Source organism: Calonectris borealis, chromosome 1 (assembly GCF_964195595.1).
Source record: "Calonectris borealis chromosome 1, bCalBor7.hap1.2, whole genome shotgun sequence".
NCBI classification, from domain to species: Eukaryota; Metazoa; Chordata; class Aves; order Procellariiformes; family Procellariidae; genus Calonectris; species Calonectris borealis.
Genome location: NC_134312.1, coordinates 201621529 through 201644499, shown reverse-complemented (window position 1 = coordinate 201644499; position 22971 = coordinate 201621529). Strand labels below are relative to the sequence as shown.

Here is a 22971-nt window from a genome sequence, read left to right as displayed (position 1 = left end):
ACTGGGCATGCGCGGCGCGGCCGGGCATGCGCGTCAGGCGGCGCGAAGCCGCTGCCCGTAGTGCCGGCGCTGGCGGAGGGGCGCGGGGGCTGGCAGCGCGCGAGTGGACCGCGGGCGCGGAAGGAGCCGTGCGCGGACGTGGTGAGGCGGGAGTGCTGCGGCCGTGAGGGGGCGGTGGCCGGGGCTGCAGTTGGGGGACAAGGAGGGCGCGGGACCGGGGCTCCCATAGGGGGATAGCGGAGGTGAGAGACGGCGCTCCCGTGAGGGGACGGCGGCGAGCACCCACCCTGTGGAGCGGCGTTCGGGGCACGGCGGCCCCGAGGCCCGCCAGAGCCGGCACCGCTCTGCGACCCCTCTGCACGGAGCTTCGCAGCGTTCTGCGCGCTCGGGCTGAGGCTGTGCTCGGAGACGCGAGTGCCCCGAGCCTAGCTCTGCCCGCGCGTTTGCTTGTAATAGCGGCTCAGCGGCAAAGCTGTCCTCGAAAAACTCTTTGCTCACGTAAGTGAGGAGAAGATGAGGAGAAAGAGCTCTTCCGTTAGCACAACTGGGCAGCCGGGTCTAAGGGCAAGACGGGAAAAGAAAATGTCAGTAAAGCCTGAGCCAGGGAGCGGGGAGTTGGCAGCGTGGATGTTTTCCATTCGAAGCCCTGCGGGGAAATAATGCCCTCCTTTTCGGCTGGGGAGAAAAAGGCAGGCGTGTGTTTCAGGGGGCCCTGTGGGTGTGGGTGCGATAGGCGCAGCTGGGGCGCGGTGGGAGTCCGGGTGTTTCGGCAGATAGGGTGGCACGGAGGTAGCGATGCCACCAGCCGGGAGGACGCAGCGGGCAGGAACGGGGCTCGGGGAGTGGTGAGCTAGGGGCTGGGAAGGCTCAAGCAGTGATGGCCCTTGAGGAAAGGGAAGCCTTCAGAGAAAGAGCGTGGAATGAGTGGAGAGCGCTGACCCTGTTCCCCTCTTCGATCTCATCACAGTGATAGGACCCTCGCTCCTTTTTCATCACTCAGGTGGGGGAAAGAGTCACACTGGAGGATGGGATCACACTTTTTTTTTTCCATATACATATTTTCGTTTTTTCATATACAATCCCAATGGGGATGGAGAAGAAAAGAGCAGTAAGGAGAATCCTTCTGAAGGACAGAGAGATTGAGGCAGTCCCAGCCCTCTCTCTGCTTTTGCAGTTTATTTTTGTTTGCCAGAAAGTGAAGGTGCTCCCTGAGCTCGGTGGCAACATAGCCAGGGAGGCCAAACAGCAAAGCTCAGTGCAAAGGGATCCTCCTGAGCTACCAACTCTGAGTCATGCAGCTGCTATTAATACACCTCACCCTCTGGCTGTTTGATAAAGAAAGGTTGGGGGAAGAACTAAGAGGAATTTTCAATTAAAGGTGCTTCAAAAAGAATAATAATAACACTTTAGGATGAATCAGAGGTAGGGAGAAAGGGAAGAAGAGGAGACCAGCCTGGCAAACGACAAGGAATAGTCTCCCAGAGAATCTGTGGGAGCCTCACTGACTAAATTTTTTTTAATTTGTTTGGAGAAAATTTAAAGAACATTCCGATAAACTAGGTGACTACTTAATACAAACTATGATGAAATTAAATTGAATTATATAAGCTTGAATTTAATTGCTTCTCTAGAGGCATTTAATGAGTTTAATCTATGATGATTTTACGCATTTTATTGTATATTTCAAACAGACATTTCTCTCACAGTCATCACCACAGAACCTGAACATCTCAGTCTGTTAAAGGTATGTTCAATTTCCTCCCATGGGCTAAAATTTCAATTCCAGCTTTGTTTATGCCATTTCACTCCAAGGAAGAAGTGACAGTGGCTAATTCCTCCTTCTCTCTGTTGTTGTTCATCATGAAGAACATCCTTGCTTGAAACAGAATATTTTGCATACATTAAACTTCTGAAGTGTCTTGCAGCCTCTGCAGATACACAGTTCCACTGACCAGCTGCCATTAGTATGCAACGTACTCTTCCCTGTTCAGATGGTCTTTTCCTGCAGGTCAGAGTAAGATCCAAAGGAAATGAAATAAAAACACAGAAAACCAAACCCTGTTTCATTCAGTCACCTAAATAAATTGTCTATGATTCAGTGCAGTGCACAGATAAAATGTGCTTACTTTAGTTGGCTGAATTAGAGGCTCGATTTTGTTCCGAAATAGTCCATTGTGAACTGGCTCAAATGTAGGATTGTTGCATTAGGGCATCTTTACTAGTGTTGATAGCATGTGGAAGAAAGTTCCTTCCAATTTGTGCATTATCACCGTAGGATATGCTTTATCTCTTATCCTGCTACATGAAGAATATTATTGCTCAAAAATGTCAAGGTAAATAATAGTCTTATCTTCCTTGTCAACAGTATAATGTGGTTTTCTTCTCACCTTGCTTCCTTAACAAGGTGTAAAATTGCAGTTTGTCTGATAAAACAGGGCAGTAAAAACAAAAATGTAGTTAGAGATAGTATTCTTTTCAGCCATGAAACTGTAACTACAGAAAGAACTGCAGGCAATAAAGAGAGCTTTCAGATACCCATATCAACTTAAATTACACAGTTCTTTAAGAGGTAGGTTATAAAGATAAAGTTAATGATAAGATATAAAAGTTTGTCTTCCAGCAGTAATGCCAAAATATAGCTCTTCATTAAAAAACAGATTTTAAACTTTCATTACCCTATCCGAGGAATCAATCCTAGAATCGCTTTTGAAAGAAAAGATTTCTGGGCCAATGTTTATCTTCTTTTTCAGTGCACCTGCAAAGGCATAAAACATTAGTGAAAGACCCAGCTGTGTGTTAGAATCTGCTTTTATTAAAGCTAAACGTACAATCCAAGGGGCATTTACTGGACAAGGCATTTTGGAAGGGAGAACTAAGGAAAAAAATTCACCTTGAGGAATTTCTGAATTTTTTGGCATCTTAAATGGTATGCAACACACCTTTACTTTATCCTCTAATTCAGTTAGGATTTGTGCCATCAGCTAGGATAGAAGTGTAGTTCTGCCCATACTGTGCCCCTAACATGAAAAGTTACACATGGATTTAGCCTACAAGCCTGGAAGCTAGCCACTCTGTCTGGGAATATTTACGCATATGACTCAACACACACACTCTCATCTATTAATATGTTTACAGAAGCAGACCTTACATAGTGTAAAATTATTGCAGGGTAATTTTACTATTACTAATTGTATGGTCTGAAACCAAATTGTTTATTCTTTTGTTAGTATTTAAATAACAATAATAGGATATGTTACCTTAATAGACATTAATTGTATTTATTTTTCCAACAAGTATGTTAGATTGCCTTTTAAAGTCTTTGCTAGAAACAAACGGAATTGAAAGAATTTTGTGGTCATTAGATGAATCCAATTCACAGATATTTTAAATATTTGGTGAAATTACAATAAATGTCTGAAGTAATAGTTTTTATGTCTGTTGTTAAATTTGTCTGTCATTTAAAATCAAATGTATCTAATTCCAAAAAGTATTTTACATGCATTATTAAAATACCAGATTTCAATAAAAATATAAGGGTTCCAGTAGCAACACTGAGCATTCCAAGTTGCCTTTATTGCGTGCATATATATAGTCTCAGCTTTGATCAAGTTCAAAAGGCAAAATATGATACGACTCTGGAGGGATTTGTCCTTTTCCTTTCTGAAATACCATAGCTGTGTGAAGCTCACTTAGGTGTTCTTCAGTGCCATGATCCTGCAGTTGGCAGCACCTCCACAAGCCTCGGCTCCGGGGAAGATGTCAGGGAGTCCAGGTCCAGGACTCTTCAGCTGGATATTCCCCTGCACGAGTGTTGTGATGAGGGAGGAGAGCCCCAGCGTGCAAAAAGCTATATGGAGGGGGAATTCTCTCTCCTCTTCAGGGATACGCAGGAAACAGAAAGGATAAACCAGCACCCAAAAGCCAAAACATCTGAAAAACAGCAGTCAGGGTAATCATCTAATGAACTGCTGCATTGGCAGCTGGCTTGGTGTCAGGCCATTCTACCTTTTGTTTTAATAACCTAGCTGAAGAGGCTAAGCCTTTAACATTACCATTGAAACTGGCTGGCCAGCAGCCACCTTTGCTGTTGAAAATCTGTAAGGTTGTCTGCAAAAGTTTTGTCCTGCAGCCCAGTGAATTCCTGCCGGTGAAAGACTTAAGGAGAACATTGCTTCTCCTGATGACCGTTCTCACCAGAAGCCGACACGTTACACTGGCTCGGGCCTGGGTGAGTGAGAAGCCCAAAGGCTTTGCCACTGACTGTCTCTCACACATGATGACCTCTTCCAATGACATGTTTTTGTTTTTCTCTTAGGTATTTAGTTTCTGGTGCTACAGCAAAGATACCACAGTGGTGTCAGACTATATCGGGGCCAAATTTTAACACCTTTTCTGCTCAAGACTGGAAGTAGTAAAATCACTTGTAGAGGAGTGTGTTTATTTAACAGTGTCAAATATGGATCTTAACAATTAATTCTAAGTGAATCAGCATCTATGTGGTAATAATTTGCTAATTTAATTTTTGCACACAAAATACGTATTACACAGTCCTTATATTCCATCTATTATTTCAACTGCCATTATCATTCTATGATTTGTTTTTGTAACTGTTGGTAATCACACAAGAGACAAGTTAACAAATTAAGCTGCTTTGCAATTAAGGTTGGGGCAAGCTGTCTGATCTTCCGTATCCCAGATGGGACATATCTGCTCATGTCACTGCTCCTGTTTCATGTCACCCAAACATGCCTCCACTGATATATAAGGTTGTAATCTAACAGCTGACATTTAGCTGCAGTTCCTGCTTCTGGCCACTTAATGTTTTATCTCATTCATAGTTATAATTATTATGACAAGTGCAAGTTGTTCCGCAGTGACAGCATTGGTTTTTTAGTGACAGTGTTTATTTTAGTTATAATGTGGCTGTAGCTGGGTCATGTCCATAGCATTGGAAATCAAAGCCATTGATAATCATGGAGGTATGCACTTCAGCGAAATAATGTTAAATATTTATAATGAAATAAAATAGGAGGTAAGGTACTAGGCAGAGATAAAGGCACCAATCCAGACAACAACTTTTTTGATGGAACTATTTCTGTGGGCAAAAAAAAGGAGTATCGTTACCAAGGAATTGGATGCAAGTGTTCGAAAGCTTGAAAAATATATACAACTGTTAGAGCCAAAGCAAATGCTTTTAGGTTTATTTTTTTTTTCCTAAGGCACACGTATACTGTTCTGAGATACAGCCATACAACTTTGTGAATAAACAAAATCATATTAAAAAGTAGATTTGTACTAGGAATCTACTAGTAAAAGATTCCTTTTTACTAGGAATCAGTCCTAGCTTTTTTCTAGGAATCAGTCACTGAAGTATTTTTAGGTCCTGACCCTTTCTAATTTTACTGCATTTACTTGTTTCCGTATTAACAAGCAGAAATAAGCAAGACTGTGGAAGGAGTGTTACAACTTTTCAGGCAAAATATATTCTCAAGACTTCGTGTCATCTCCCTTTTCTACCAAAATGGACATGTCAAAACCTCAAAATAGAAGTCCACCTTTCTTTTCGACTCTTTCCAAATAGAGTGCCTAAAACTCCTTTTTTAAGATGGGAATTTCCTGGAATATTTATATATATTTAGAAAAAAAGAGTGAAAATTGAAGTAGACTGTTCAGTTTTGTGTTTTCCAGATATGGGACATTTTTGATAGCATGCCAATAGCATTACAAAAGATGAGAAAATGCCTCCAGAACCAAAGAAAACACTGCATCACCTCTTTAAAGGGGATATTCCACAACAGTCTCACCAAGCCACTTTTATTAAAAGAATGTTTTAGTTAGAAGAAAACAGATGGCAATTTTTGCCAAAGTTGTTTTCAGCTAAACACTGTGTAGCCCTTAATCATGAAACTCTGCTGGAAAAAGCAATAGCAAAAAAAAAAGTCCCAGTAGGAACATGATGTAAAGAAGTAGAGACTGAATACAATTCCTCTCTTATTTTAAATGTTACGCCTCCACTGAAATCACTGGCTTATTTCAGAGTTAAACTGCTAGAACTGAGTACAAGGTCGTAAGTCCGCAGACATTCTGGGCTTCTGAAGGAATTTAGGAACAAAAAGGCTGAGCTGATATTAGCAAAAGCATGTGTCATTAAAACCAGCTACAGCTCTATTGCTGAAGTGGATACCACCATAGATTCTTTTTTTTTCACTTCACAAGCATAGCAAGTGAGGAATAGAATAGAATCATTAAGGTTGGAAAAGACCTCTAAGATCATCGAGTCCAACCGTCAGCCCAACACCACCATGCCCACTAAACCATGTCCCTAAGCGCCTCATCTACACGTCTTTTAAATACTTCCAGGGATGGTGACTCAACCACTTCCCTGGGCAGCCTGTTCCAAGGCCTGACCACTCTTTCAGTAAAGAAATGTTTCCTAATATCCAATCTAAACCTCCCCTGGCACAACTTGAGGCCATTTCCTCTTGTCCTATCGCTTGTTACTTGGCAGAAGAGACCAACACCCACCTCGCTACAACCTCCTTTCAGGTAGTTGTAGAGCGCGATGAGGTCTCCCCTCAGCCTCCTCTTCTCCAGGCTAAACAACCCCAGTTCCCTCAGCCGCTCCTCATAAGACTTGTGCTCCAGGCCCTTCACCAGCTTCGTTGCCCTTCTCTGGACACGCTCCAGCACCTCAAGGTCCTTCTTGTAGTGGGGGGCCCAAAACTGAACACAGTATTCGAGGTGCGGCCTCACCAGTGCCGAGTACAGGGGCACGATCACCTCCCTACTCCTGCTGGCCACACTATTTCTGATACAGGCCAGGATGCGATTGGCCTTCTTGGCCACCTGGGCACACTGCTGGCTCATGTTCAGCCGGCTGTCAACCAGCACCCCCAGGTCCTTTTGCTCTGGGCAGCTTTCCAGCCACTCTTGCCCAAGCCTGTAGCGTTGCATGGGGTTGCTGTGACCCAGCACTTGGCCTTGTTGAACCTCATATAATTGGCCTCAGCCCATCGATCCAGCCTGTCCAGGTCCCTCTGCAGAGCCTTCCTACCCTCGAGCAGATCAACACTCCCGCCCAGTTTGGTGTCATCTGCAAACTTACTGAGGGAGCACTCGACCCCCTCGTCCACATCATTGATGAAGATATTGAACAGGACCAGCCCCAAAACTGAGCCCTGGGGAACACCGCTCGTGACCGGTCGCCAACTGGATTTAACTCCGTTCACCACAACTCTCTGGGCTCGGCCATCCAGCCAGTTTTTTACCCAGTGAAGAGTGCACCTGTCTAGGCCGTGAGCCGCCAGCTTCTCCAGGAGAATGCTGTGGGAGACAGTGTCAAAGGCTTTACTGAAGTCCAGGTAGATCACATCCACAGCCTTTCCCTCATCCACTAGACGGGTCACCTGGTCATAGAAGGAGATCAGGTTGGTCAAGCAGGACCTGCCTTCCATGAACCCATGCTGGCTGGGCCTGATCCCCTGGTGGTCCCGCACATGGCTTGTGAGCGCCCTCAAAACGAACCGCTCCATAATCTTCCCCGGCTCCGAGGTCAGGCTGACCGGCCTGTAGTTCCCCAGATCCTCCTTCCGGCCCTTCTTGTAGATGGACGTCACATTGGCAAGCTTCCAGTCGTCCAGGACCTCCCCTGTTAATCAGGACTGCTGGTAAATGATGGAGAGCGATTTGGCAAGCTCCTCCGCCAGCTCCCTCAGTACCCTCAGGTGGATCCCATCTGACCCCATAGACTTGTGAGCATCCAGGTGGCGTAGCAGGTCGTTAACTGCTTCCTCTTGGATTATGGGGGGTTTATCCTGCTCACCGTCCTTGTCTTCCAGCTCAGGGGGCTGAGTACCCTGAGGATAACTGCTCTGACTATTAATGTATCAAGTCACTTGATTTGCAGAACTAGATTACTCTCAAGGCTTTATCATCAGCGCACCTACAGAGATGCAATTTTGAGTCTGGCAGGTCATTTAGCCTTAAGAAGGCACGTGCTCTCGCAGCAGTTATTATGTTGCAATTGACCTTATCAGAACAAATCACCCGCCATTAAAGTTCAGCAAAGAGAAACATAAGGCAGCAAAGGGAGAAAGGCAAGATAATTCTAGGATGCTAAGAACTTCAGTGTGCTATTTCTCCAAGTATATTTTTAAAGGCTGCTCCTTTTTCATTTCACTGTGTATGAAGAAGGTCTGAAAGATTTAAGAGTATTTATTTGCCTTTAGAAAAAATGTTGAAAGACACAGTCTTTGGCTATCCTTAAGGATACCTTAAAGGCAGTTGAAGAACCAGGTGGACTAGAATATTACAAGAGTACCAAAGCAATGAAATATGATTAAAGTGAAATGGGAAATTAGTTTGACTTAGTCCCCTTAAGGATCTGAATTCTGCTACTAATTTTCTATTACACGTCATTCATGAAATTCACTGGTGAACAGAGATTGAAAGGATGGCACATGAGGACAGATGTGATACTTTAGATACTGTTGAAGTTGAAATTACAAAATAGATAAGTTGCTCCGTGAAACTAGATTGACGGAGGCTCTGTGTGCTTGAAAACAGAGCCCTATAACTGACTGACTTGGTGTGGCTGTAATTCTTTGCTGTGGCTGGGGCAAACTTGAGAGCTCTACCTGGTGTGGATTCCTGGCTGACCGAGAAGTTATGAGATTGCTCAGTCAATCCTTCCCAGCTGGGGACACCTCAATTGTCTTTTTCTTCTTTCCTGATGGCCATTTACATGAAATTTTTAGGATATTAATTTCTTCCAAGGCCCCTACATTTGTTGCATTTGGCTCAAGTTGGCTAATAGGTTTTAAAGTTATCACGTAAACTTGCAGAGGAACCTAGTTTGATGACAAAAGCTGGGCTGAAAATAATTATAAAACTGAGATAGACTGTGAAGGCAGAAGTACCAGTCCAAGTCATTTATCTTGTTAAACAATGAACATTTTTTTCCTATAACCTGAACTAGTATTGAGACTAGACTGTAGATAACGCATTTTTAAGTTCAACATTTGTCATTAAATGCTACTCGCAGCCTACATTGAAACCAGCAGGTTTGGTTACTATTTTTTCCATCTGATAGTTCAAAATTTTGTTACATCCTGGAGTTGACGAATTCTGGGAGTAGTCTGAACATCTGTTTGCTGCATGCATCTCTATAGCTCAGATGTTCATCTTTTGAGTTTAATTAGCATTCCTCCTGCTAAGACCTCTGGTTTGGTCATTTTTTGTTTCTTTTAAACAAAGTATGTTCCTTGCTCCCACTTAACAGATCAAGAGTAGAGTTACTCTGGTTGCCCTGCTGATTGCTCATCATCTTCTCTGTGGAGTTTCTTCTACATGGAGCCAGTCAAAACCACTGATGTTTTGCATGAAAATGGAGGTTTAGTAGCTTGAAGATCTGCCCTTTCTTGCTTCTTTACATCATTTCCTATCATGTAAGTACGGTTGAGAATTTTTTCCTCATTGCTTCAGCTGAGCCCTGCAAACTTCATTTCTATTGTCAATCTCCAAAAGACTGCGGAAATTTAATCAGTGTTGATGTACAGGGAGCATGATAGCAAATGAAGTTTGCACAAGGTAGAGAAGGTAAAAAATTAATTTTGCACATTATATGTTAACAATATTGTTTCCAGAAAAAGACAGAGCTATCAATGTAGACAGTACAGTATGTGGCTACAATCAACAAAATGTTTAAGATTCCTATATGTACAGATCATACAACCTCAGCTGAAATCTGTGTACAGCTCTGATTGTTGCAGCCTAAAAGACTACAGACATTTGGAGACACTGAAGGGGCATGAAAAAAGGCCTCTAACTGAATTAGAACTTTTTGCCTAAGAAAGGAAATAAATAAGAAGAGATTCAAGTATGCAAGCCTGAGGCTTAGGAGGAAAAAAAAAACAACAGACCTTTCCTGAGCACTGTAGAGGAATGGAAAACCAAGAGAGGGTGAGTGCTCTGTTGGCATCTTGTGGATAGAAAAAGAGCTGAACAGAAATAGGCAGGCTTGAAACCTTCTGTTGGAAGTTTATGCTTTGTTTTATTTCTGTTAACAAGTCAGCCACTGAGAAAAAGCATGGTATAAATTTGAAACAGTGAGGTAATTACAGTAATGTGTGAAAAGCCTGGGCAAACTAACTCAGCATAAATGTGCTCAGAGCTAGCAGTCATCCTAATCTAAAACCTCCCTTTCAGCCTGGGGACGCAGCAGCTCCTAGAAGGGGAATGGAAAGCTTTGTAAATAACAATCTTCCTGGGGCAACGAGGATTATTTGTGTCTTTATATGTGGTCTCCTATGAAAAAGCACAAAATCACTAGCGAGTGACTAACAAAAAGGAACAGCCAGCAGGATGGTCAGTAGGAAAGGACAGCAGGTGACTGGGAGCAACTAACCCAAATTACATGGTGACATTTTGGCATGCAGCAGCCTAAACTGAGGCAGGTGGTCAATCCACTGAATTTGACACTAAGTACGGTGAATAAAGTACTACCTAAGGGGGTCAGTTGCTGTCACCTGCACTAAGAAATCAGAGGACAACTCTAAATTATAACTACTGTCCTTTAGGGAAAGTGTAGTTGCTGTCTCATTTCCCTTCCTTTACTTTTCTCCTTTCTAACTTCTGTTTCGTTAAGCTGTTTGTAAATGGGAAGTACAGTATTATTTAGGTCACTTTTTAGTAAATATTGCCTAGAAATTCTTGCAAGCAAAAGGCTTGCAAACATAAAAATAGGATAGACGATGTGGTTTGTGAGCTTTCATTTCCTTAGTCTTGTAGTACAAGAGGAGGCAGACTGTGTAGCTGACAACTCGTATATTTGAAACTGAGTGTTGTCTTTTCATCAAAGAACAAAATAGACTGTGAAACTCACTGCTCCAGGAAGTTATTGAAGTCAAAACACACAGCAAGAGTCTAAGAGGGAGGGCAATATTCTCTTGTTCTGAATTACTGTATTTCTGGATATTCTTGTTATTTATATAAGAGGTATTAAAAAACAGCTTGAAACACAAAGTTTAAACAAGTTAGTAATCAGAATGAAGTCTCCATCACCCCAATTCTGTCAAAAATATATTTGGGTTTGTTTTGATTTTGCATCTTCTCAGAAGCATTGGGAATTGACAACAGTTAGAGATACACAACGGGGCTAAATGAACATAATGAAGTATGGCAAGTTATATGCTCCAGCGAGCTCAACATTTTCTTAGAAATAAAACTAGGTTTAGCCCACAGAGAGAGCATGTCAGTGATCAAACTATAGACGCCTTGAGGAAAAACAGGGGAAGGAATCTCTAAGGTTTAATTCTGTAAAGAAAAATTTCAAAGAGACTACTGAAGAGCAAGTAATTGCTCTAAACTCCCTCAATTTTTAGTTCCCTTTAGGAGAATGTAAGAAATACACGTTACACAACTGTTCAGAAAAACCTTTTTTTCTGTAGGAAGCCAGTTCTTCTAGGCAACTTAGGCTTTTGGGAAATTAATATATGCAGAGATCCATTTCAGGTGTTACTGTACAACTATTGGGGCTCAGAAAACCTTGTTCGCAAATGCAACAGACCACGAAAATGATGAGTTAGCTGTTTATAGCTCTGCTTAGCAATTAAAATTTCTAACTTAAAATGCAATCGCCAACAATTAAGATCCTCGAAAGTGCTACCATTCCTTGTGGAAGGGTCTGTCGCGGTTCCACCAAGATTCTTTACAGTTCACTGTATTTGCAAAGGCTTTTTTTGATATTCATTCTCCCACATATACAAAATCTGATGACAGTAGTCCCACTATACAACTCTGTATGGAAGAAGAGAATCCGGCTCTTGCTGTAACCTGCTTATTTTTCAATAGTAGCATAGTCACACTACTACTGCTAATAGTAGCAGAGCAGAATACAACATTTTTGCTTACATGTGTTTTTCATTAGTAGTTTTATGTTAACACTGAAACACCACATCCTGGAAAATACAGCAAGGGAGGCTGTATTGTTAAGGTGGTTTTACAAGCAAAATGAAGATACGCCCAAAGTCTGCATAGGGGCTTTTAATCCAGATATTGTGAGTAAAACCAGGAGCTGCATTGTCACCTGCACTGAGATGTAGGCGCGTTCTGTGTTCACTTCTTCACCTTGTCACATGAGAACTGCTGTGAAATTTCTTCATCAAGACAAGAGCCTTCAGAGCAATGCTATATAAAAGGTTCAGGCCTTCTTCAAGATGTTAGTATAACCAGATGTCATTTGCTTCTCATCACATTTTCAAAATCCCTGGAAGAGATTTTTAATTGCTAACATTTTTCTTCATCAGTTTAAGATACTCAACCTGCTAATCTGTATCTTAATATATTCAGAAATCAGTTACAAAAATATTTGTGTAGTACCTAACATAATCTATTTCTCAAAGGCTCACTACATTCTGTTGCAGTAAGTTAAAATACAGAGTAAAGTTACAGTCACAAGACCTATGAGTCTCATTAGTAGTCCTGATCATTTTAGTTAAAGAACTGCTCATATGCATTTTGATTTGCAGAACTGGTGATCTAAATTTCTACAGATTCAGTGAAATATAAACCATTGGACTGGCATTTTTCCTATACAGTAGGCAAAGCCACTAACAAATCTGTGGGACAAGAAAGATAATTCAGCAAACCAAGCAAAGATGGATTACAAGATACTCTTTACCCAAAATTAGGCTGGGACTGTTATACTTCTTTACACAAAATGTCAGAGCTCTAGCAAAAATCTGGGAAGAGAACACAGGATTTCCCCCAGTTTTTTTTTTTCTTGTGAAGCAGAGGAAGATGCACTTGAGACATTGATACTGCAGAGAAGGATGTGGGTGATTCTGGTTTCATATTTGGTCTGAGTGGGTGTATCGGCTGCCCTTTAAGGGATGCTCCACACACTTCCTCTAGAACAGGGGCACTCTGTCAGGCATAAACCCAGCTGTGCAACGCCAAGCCTCCTGCTAGGGCATGGGGATCTGAGAGCAAGCAAGCCCACCTCAGAGGTTGATTCACAGTAAGTACGGCTCAGTTTTGGGCACCACACTTGCATCGGTATAGAGACAGGCTGCCCATGGGCTGCCTGTGAGCATTCCTGCAAGTGCCACACGGGCTGCTTGAGAGGCTGACATCTGCATGAGGGACAGGCACACCTTGACGCAGGTTGTGGTCTGGTGTATAGGGGGTGCTGTTATAACTGCTAACTTCTGTTGTACTTCTATTAAAATGTAATACACTCAAATAAAAGCACGGAACTCTGTGACCTTGTGTTTGAAGTATTTTTCCTTCAGTAAAATTTGAGTGTTTTGTAATAATAAAAATGTAAAAACCCGAGTATTTTTGCTTTAGCTGTTGTGTGATGACATCTTGGTCTTTCATGCAGTAAGACTAGTCTTTTGAATAAAACTATTCATATGTTTGCAGTGCCAGGGACTTCAGTCTTTCATACACACTCTCTAAACTATTAACCCAGGATGGGTAGATACAAAAGGAAACAAGTTCACTCTAATTAATTGGATGTCCCAGCTAGCAAATGGCAAAGACACAAGCAGGTCTGCAATGATTGCAACAATGCTGGCTCAGGAAACAGCCCATGCACCCCCACCCTCCCTCGATAAACAAATAGTAATTTCTGGAAAAGCATTTGCTTCTCCATTATATAACTGAATAGTTCAAGTTTCTTCAACCTTAGTAAGACACTGGTCTACAGATAAAAGCTGTCAAGTGCAACAAACACCAGTCCTGAAATCCCAACTGCAGGCAAGTCAGTGAGACCAAGGTGTTACAACAGGACTTTGAAAGACATTTGCCTTAAGGGGGTTACTAAAAGAAGTATCAAGATTAATCACATAGGGCATAAACACCAGAGTTGGATATTTGTTGACTTATCTTTGCACAGGCCTCTGGATTGTGATGGCTAGCCCAGCTCTGTGCTGGTGCAATGCAGCAGGACTCTGCTAACTTCACAGCCGTGCCAGTTCAGAACAAAGAATTTGGCCTGTTTTAAGACTTGAGAGCTGCATGGTTCTGTTATCCTTGTTTCTATGTAGAAAAAAGAAGTGTATAAAAAAGTAATAGGGTAGAGTGCTACCTCAGCAGTTTGGAACGACGGTGGTACTGCTATGGGTTACTAACCAGCCTTGGGCCAGCAGTTTGGCTAAGAGCCCTAGGAGCAGTGCAAGAGAAACCCACTAGATGATATATATATGCCAGCAGAGTGCTCTGCCATGAAATAAGAGCCAACAAGCAAAGCCAGAGCAATATATTGGAAGCATTGTTTTATTGCTGCCTTACTGCTGAGATTGCTGAACAGTCACGAAAATGCCTGGCGCTGCTGCTGCACTGTTCCAGCAGGACGTGACCTGCTGCAGGAGATGGCCGCACACCGTGTCTGTTTGCTGTGCAGCAGCAGCTTGTGTAAATGCTGAAGAACTGGAAGTTATCAGACAAGTTCTCTCTACGCAACTGAGTTTCCAGCAGTTGGATTATTGCCAGCTACACTAGAGCAATTTAAAAGTAAAACAGAACTTCTGCACCAGTCAGAGTGTGTCAGCTGCACTAAACCCACATAGAAGCTGGTCCCGGGGAGCAGAGCGGGCCCTTGGCTCCTCACCCCAGCCCCACAGCCTGCACCGCCAGCCAGGCCCCACGGCTTTGGGTCACTTTGTTCATTTTCTGTGCTTAGGGGTTCTTGACTGCACACAGCAATCTTGGATTACGAAGGAGCATAGGCTACATCTCAACTGTTTTAAGTGCTGCCAAGAAAAAAGGGGACTTGGGTCAAGCCCAAGCTAGCCAAGCACAGAACTGCCAAACCAAGGCTTTCAATACATCAGTTCCCAGAAAATCATGAGATTGGCATTAAAAAAAAAAAACCTCATGAGGCCTTAATAATAGTTTGGGGTTCTCTTTATTTCCCTTCCGTGCTCTTATATTCAGGTTTCTTTTCAAGCCTGGGAAGATAACTTTTTGTTTGCTTGGTTTTAGATTTTCAATTCCTAGCTGATTACCTGATTTTGAAATGACAGAAAAGGCGGCTTTGATTACAATACTTCAAAAATTACAAAATTTAGCAGCTTTCAAAACACCACTGTTCACATTCCTGATGTGATATACATGCTCCCAGGGTGTCATTGTTTCTAACTCCAGTTACGCTGTCGGAGGAGAAGCATAACTGATAAGCTTATTACAGCCTGGATTCTCGTAGAGTCCCAAACGTGCAAGTACTTATCGGTAAGCCTCTGGCTGGTTTTGTAATCTCTTTTATGTTTTTAAGATAGAACAGATATGATCACTCACATGCATAAATGTTTGCAGCATCAAAATTTTGTCCTTCTCCACATGGAGGTATCTAATTTGGCCTCTTACACAACGGCTGATGTATACCTTAAGAAACTGAGCCCCAGTATTGCTTTATACACTGATTGGCATTTTTATTTTCATTCATATCAATTACGACTTCCAATGACTATGAACAACAGCAACAAAATTTATTTGAAATTATTCCCTTTGACCAGAGAACATTTTGACATATATGCATTTTATTACTTTAGCTTCTTGCCAGTTCTCCACATTCTCATTTTTATTTTAGAAATCTCTCAATTTCCTACTTCCAGGTGAAAAAATCTGATGAAAACTTTTGCCTCGCTTCACTGCTGGCACACGCAGCGTGTTCAGTGCTGTGAGCAAGATGGAGCCCTAGCTTGCTATGCCTCCTGGTGGACACACAAACCTTCTGCCTTAGTACACCACCTTTCTGCATCACACTTTCTCTAAGAATCTTACACTAAAGACTTTCTCATGTGTAATTGAGCTGCTTCTCATTACAAACCAACAGGCTACCACTAAAAGTAAATGCATTCTTTCCTAGCCGGCTCTACAGATGTATTTTTCAAAGGTAGTAAAGACGAGCATGCAGGACCTCGTACATCGTTCACTCTACTTGCTACTGACAGGACAGCAGGACTTGCAGCATCTACAGCAATCAACATCCTTGCTTAATGGAGAGATTTTGCTTACACTTTGTTGCATGTGTTCTTACCAAACAACTGTAAAGGCTCCTGGGAAGAGAGTAAAAATGTGTTACTGATAATTCATAACAGCATTATCCAGAAAAGTGGGCACCAGTAGGCAACAGAATTGGATATCAGTCTGTAATTCATTGTCAACACGAATCTTGTGCAGTCGGAAAGTGGCTTTTTTGTTTAACTGGAGACTCTAATTACTGTCTTGATCAGGAGTTGGGACACTGGTAGTAGTGAAAAAGATTGCCCCAGCCCAAATTCAATAGGGAAAGTGTGGTGGATTTTGGTCCTCAACTCCTGTCCTCCAGTAAGAACTCCACAACTTCAACTTAAGGGTGTTGTTATATGCATGAAAATTAGGAAGGAATTAAACCAAAGAGAGTCCATTTTATGTTAGACCAAAGGTCCTTCAAGCCTAGTGTTTTGTCTCCAGCAACTATGAAAGTCAACTGGGAAAGAATGTGAGAATGGAGCAAGCATTGACTTCTGAGAATACCTTCCCATCTTCCAACAACTTGCAGATCAAGGACTTCAGACATGAGCTGGACATGGTGGTTTTGCATTTAATAGCCTGCAATGGATTTCCCTTTCATGACCTTGTACAGCTGTATTTTGAACACACTTTAAGATCCCTACTGATGGAGACAAATATTCACAATGTAAATTGGCTCTAATTCAGCGATGACAAATTCTGCGTTGTTTTGAAAATTCCACATTAAACTGTCCACGCACTTTTTTAACTTACCATAGGAAGGAGCTGTTGCTATGAAATGTTATGCATAACATGAAGTAGAAGAATTTAAGAAATTCAGAAGAGTCAGAAAAGTTTTCCTGTGGAAAAACTCATACACCTTTCTATTAGAGAGTATCAAGACTTTGAGACAACTAACTTTAAAATCCCCTACTCAGAGATGCAAATTCTCACACAGATTTCGCAGTCTCTTATGTATGACAGAACCATGGCTTTGAAGCAACAAATTATTTACAGTTTAGCAGAATTCCACAACAGTAATTCACCTTCCTGTCATAAGACAGACCCACCTCCTCAGCTTTCCTCTTTGAGTGGATAACACCAGGCTCTGGCTTATTCCCAGAGCTCCACCTCTTTGAATGACAAAACTCCAAACATTTCTATCTGTTTCCCGCTGTATTTCAGGTGCTATGGTGAAACCAGCAAAGACAAAGCAATTGCAAACAAACCACTCTCCTGCCCTGCTGCACTGCAGTTACCGGATCCTCACCAACAAAGTGCCAAAGTTCCCAAATCTCCCTTTAGCTGCAGAATTGCTTGGCAGCTACACACACACTTTGATGGTTCTCAGATTACCTGCCTTTTACAGAAGGACTTACAAACCACTTTAATTCCCAAAATAGAAACAACCATCCCATGAGCATTTTACCTACCCATTAATCCTTCATTGGCTCATGTGTTGGGTTTGCATGGCCAGGTTTTTGGGCTACAGGGGTGGCTTCTGTGAGAAGCTGCTAGAAGCTTCCCCCATGTCCAATAGAGCCAATGCCAAGATGGACCTGCCGCTGGCCAAGGCCGAGACCATCAGCGATGGGGATAGCGCCTCTGGGATAACGTATTTAAGAAGGGGGGGAGGGGAAATCTGCACAACAGCAGTTGCAGCTGGAGAAGAGATGAGTGAAAATATGTGAGAGGAACAATTCTGCAAGCACCAAGGTCAGTGAAGAAGGAGGGGCAGGAGGTGCTCCAGGTCTGGAGCAGAGGTTCCCCTGCAGCCCATGGTGAAGACCATGGTGAGGCAGGCTGTCCCCCTGCAGCCCATGGAGGTTAATGGTGGAGCAGATATCCACCTGCAGTGCATGGAGGACCCCACCCTGGAGCAGGTGGATGCCCAAAGGAGGCTGTGACCCTGTGGGAAGCCCGTGCTGGAGCAGGCTCCTGGCAGGACCTGTGGCCTTGTGGAAAGAGGATCCCACGCTGGAGCAGGTTTGCTGGCAGGACTTGTGACCCTGTTCCACGCTGGAGCAGTCTATTCCTGAAGGACTGCGCCCTGTGGAAGGGACCCACGCTGGAGCAGTTTGTGAAGAACTGCAGCCCATGGGAAGGACTCACGTTGGAGAAGTTTGTGGAGGACTGTCTCCTGTGGGAGGGACCCCACGCTGGAGCAGGGGAAGAGTGTGAGGAGTCCTCCCCCTGAGGAGGAAGGAGTGGCAGAGACAACATGTGATGAACTGACCGCAACCCCCATTCCCCGTCCCCTTGCGCCGCTCGGGGGGAGGAGGGAGAGAAAATCGGGAGTGAAGGTGCACCCAGGCAGAAGGAGGGGTGGGGGGAAGGGGTTTTAAGATTTGATTTTATTTCTCATTGCCCGACTCTGATTTGATTGGTAATAAATTAATTTTTTTCCCAAGTCAAGTCTGTTTTGCCCACAACGGTACTGAGTGAGTGATCTCCCTGTCTTTATCTCGACCCACAAGCCTTTCATTATATTTTCTGTCCCCTGTCCAGCTGAGGAGGGGAGTGACAGACCTGCTCTGGTGGGCACCGGGTGTCCATCCCACCACAGTTGATGACCTCTCCTTCACATTCCTGCCTTCTTTCAAGCATGGGTTACTTCAGACCTCATCACTCTCAAGTCCTATGCTCCTGGGTTGAAGGTAACAACAAAGTGCCCAGCCTGTGTGCCCCACTCGCTCAGCTACAGATTGAATCTCCACCGGTTTCTGACTCGTTGGAGCTTCCTATGATCAATGACTACATTTTATTTCTGTTTGCTTAAAATTAGATCGAGGTCTGTGTTACTGAACTGTCGGGGACAGGTGGAGAGAAAGACCTTGGTCATTTACACGGTCTCAGAATTAGGAAAATCAGGTTGAAGAGATGCCATAGTTTGGAGGAACAAACATGTAGAAAATATTCTGTGACAGCAGCTCATATGACCACTCCTGCCCCCCGTCACATGAAGGTTGCCAAGATGAAATAATGTGGCTCGCTGTTCTCCTGTCTTTTTTTGTGAGGGCTTAGTTGCACTCTTGTAATCAAAGAGAAACTGTAGCCAGAGGACCAAACTGAAAGAGTCATGCCAAAAACCAGAGTGGGGAATCCTAGGATATCACAAATCATGATACCTTAGAGAAGAAACTTTGGATGAGACGGTTCTGCTCCCATGCTGGTTAACAGGAGATGATCACAAAAGGAAAGCTCCACATGGACCATGGATCCTTTCCTTTCTCTGGATCTCCTTGAGTATTTCAACTGAAAGGGATAATTTGATACAATTTGGCTTCCAAGAAAATCCAGGTCAACACACATGTTCACACAGAACTTTGACAATGACCAGAAAAGCTAATCGTAAACAGAAGTCTGATTACTTGGTGGATTTGTTATTTTAAAAATCTCTTTAAAACAGCTGGATTTGCATTTTGTAAATATGCATTCATGTCATGTCTCTTGTAGACAGAAAACCAGAACTCAGACAGGTCATCTGTAGTAACTTATAGAAATTACCTGCTGATCATTGGTATACATATGCAATGTTTTTGTCAACCTGAACCCTGGAATTTTATGCCAAATAGAAGAATATGTGGTACCTTTGCTCAGCAGCATAAAACAATGCAAGCTGGGACTGCTGTTCTCCCAGAATACATCTTGTTTTGCACAGGGGGCCTGCAGGCTGGTTGATGGAACTGAAATGGCTGGAAACCATTTACTTCCTTCTTCTTCCTTTCCCTTTTTTTTCTTTTATTTTTTCTTCTGGGTTTTTGTATAGATCACCTCTATGAATCCACTCCACACCTGGCTCATGAACACTAGAACAGCAAAAGGGAGGGAGAAGCAGGGAGGAGCAGGACCATATCAGCTTCACCTCAGATTTCTATAAATTGCCATGGGACCACACTCCATGGCTTCAGTGATGAAGCTGAGGACAGAAGATTGTGTGAATATCTGTGTATTATCTTGCTGAAATTGTTTGCCATCTAGTGGTCTGTTGGCCTCCTACAAATATAAACTTAAAAAATAGTAAAGCATTGGAGGACATAATTATAAAAAAAAGTTTGTATTACATCTGTTCCCCAATGTGCAAGAACCTATACAAATACATAGGAAAGGTGAAGCGCCTCTCGCAAAGTGTTTACCATTAGAATGAAAATACCATGGAGACAAGCAACAAAAACTTGCATGCAACCAAGGTGAGATTCAGAGAGATGTTAGGTACACACTGTTTGTCATTTTTCCCTCTTTTATTTCACTCTGCTACTCTGATTTCATCGAGGTGTCTTGACCTAATTTGCTCCACCATCTTCTTCAAGCTTGCCCACCCAAAGGCATACCTTACATAGAAATTATGAGGGAATTAGGAGAGTTCTGTGTTTGGGGGTGAGGGAGTGTCAGAGAGCAGCAAGAGTTGGCTGCCTTGCACCAGAAGGTGTGCCGGGAGCTAAGCACGATACCAAGAGTCACCTCACTGACAAGGAGCCAGGATGCGGAGTGGCAAGCCAGGGTCAAGACTGCATTGAGAGACAGTGGTCAGGGTCAGACACAGGCCAGTGGTCACCCAGCAGGGCTGCAGTGAGGGGGCAGGTCCGAGACCAAGCCAGGATGCCAAGTCATCGAGTCCGGGCCAGGGCCAGACTCACGGAGATGTGAGACGGTGCAAATGGAGCTGCTGCACAGCTGTGGCACAGGCAAGGGCCAGCGCAAAGCCCCAGCTTAAAAGTGGCTCTGAAGGGGAAGCAGAGGCAGGCCCTCGCTGCTAGCTTTTTTCACAACTGCTCTTATCAGTGAAAGAGCTGACCTTGGACTTTGCCAACTAAACTCTGCAAGGGGGTAACGTGCTCGGGACCATGGCAGTCTGAGGGCTGGAACAGAGCTATGGAACATGTCCAACACAGGGGTAAAATTGGTTAATGGAAATGGCCTTATTCATTAAAATGGTGTATGAATGAAAATCCCATCCAAATGAAAGTAGATCGAACCAAAGCGCTTACTGTGTTCAGTTTGGGGGAACCAAGAACTCTTGCTGTTAATGACGGCTTCATTAATGAGAAGCAACAAGGGACATCTGGGTTATTAACCGATCACAAAATGATTTGGGGCTACTAATTTGATGTGTACATGGAAAAAACCAAATACAATCCTAGGATGTATCCGGGCCATGTATTTCTGTGAGAGACACTATACAAGACCTGAAGTGAATGTACTAACTCGTCATCCATGATTAAGAAGGGTGAATTCAAACCAACATATGCACAAATGACTCAGTGGGATAATCAGGAGAATAGTAAGAGTTTCCTGTCTTATGAAAGGAGACTAGTAACAACAGAGGCTAAAATAAAAGGGCTGGAGGGGGTACAACAAAAAATGGGCAAACATCACAAAGAACAAAAACTGTTTAAACTCACGGGCAGCACTGCCCAAGGACAAATCGGTATAAATAATCCTATACTAAGAATTAAACTAATAAAATAAATTATTTGAAAATTAATAAATAATTAGGCCTTCTGCCCTTCCAAGGAGTGAAATTTTGGGACTGTTTTTTCAGTGCAGTTAATAATACAGATAAATACTTCTATATTTAGTTACTTGAATTGCATGTGATAGCAAAAGTTTACATTAGAAGGTCCAGAGTGCCCCTTTCAGATTTATTTCCTGCATTAACCATTAATTTATGACAAGTAGCCGCCTGGTTAAAGTCAGACTGGATTATCTGATGTGCTCTTTTGGCTTTACAATATTAGAAGTCCACATAAAGCTGTATGTATTTAGCTATATACTGCCTTACGAGTATACATATATAACCCTATGCTGTAGTGACAAGGTTGAAATAAACTGTATTATTTGTGGTCACATTCTCTTGTGTTGCAAAAGAGTGAAACCTAATGAAAAAGAGCTCAGTGTGGGTGGGAGGATACCAGTATACTAGCTGAGGATCTGACCCTCAGTGTATTTATTTCAGTGACTGCTCTATGATATATTCACATGTTAACCGCGTTTATATTAATATATGATTTAATAAACATATTGAGTGCATTGATTTCAGTTATATTTTAAAAATGTTACTCATGAACAGTATATTTGAAAAAATGCAATTATTTTGCTACTAATCAAAGAACAACTGAAAGCTAGTCTGCCTGTATGACACAGTGGCAACCTGTGTAAAGTTACTGCAGCCTCTGTGACAGGTACAGTTTTTAAGGGAATTGCCTAGAAAAAATGGTCAACCTCATGTCAGCTGAAATTTAGAGATACACTGTGCGTCTAGGTAATTGTAACACTTTTTAAATCCTATGCTAAATCTAGATGGGGACAGAAGTAAATTTGTTTTTCTGGAAAGAATGCTGGATTGTAAAGGATACTGACGTGAAATAAATTTGGTATAAAAGGATTCATACAGCACGGGTGCTATAAAAGCTACTTTGATGTAGCAATAATTGAAATAAAGCTTAAAAGACAAGATTCGGACTATGTAGAATCTTATGTTGGCCACATTTGTAATGGGTAAAGGGAATCCCTCTAACGACAATAAGTCTAACTTAGAGGGTAGGAGCTATATACCTGAAGCAGAGAAAACTGGCACATTCAAGTCACTTGGTTTATGGCCAGACAGTTGGGAGGCTCTTGACATTTCCACCACAACCTTCTCCTCTCCTTAAAGAAAATTTACCAGTTTAAGTTATCTCCCTCTTTGATCTTACTCTGACGCAACAAAAACACACTCCTAAAATCATAAGGCATCAGGAATAATCTTAGCTACCTCAAGCGCATCAGAGGTAAACAACATTTCATCCTTTTCCCCATTTATTTTCACTCCTGTTTGAATGAATTATTTCAAAGTAAATGCTCCACTTCATCCTCATTCACTCAGCACTCTCCAGTTTGGGTGTGGTAGAGTGAAGGGAATCTACATAACCGTCTAATCAAAACTCATAGAGCAATGTGTACATTGAAGAGAGCCAAATTAAGTCTACATGTGAA

General features: G+C 42.6%; 1 long non-coding RNA gene across 2 annotated transcripts; it reads left to right on the top strand.

The window, feature by feature from the left end:
• Positions 1–49: 49 nt before the first annotated feature.
• LOC142077817 (uncharacterized) lies at positions 50–17760 on the top strand. Of its 2 annotated transcripts, XR_012672019.1 has the most exons (4): positions 50–141; positions 1692–1744; positions 9281–9446; positions 15618–17760. It is a non-coding gene; the product is annotated as an uncharacterized LOC142077817 (long non-coding RNA). The 2 variants fall into 2 exon arrangements; XR_012672018.1 differs by having other exon boundaries at positions 9281–17760.
• The last annotated feature ends 5211 nt before the right edge of the window (positions 17761–22971 follow it).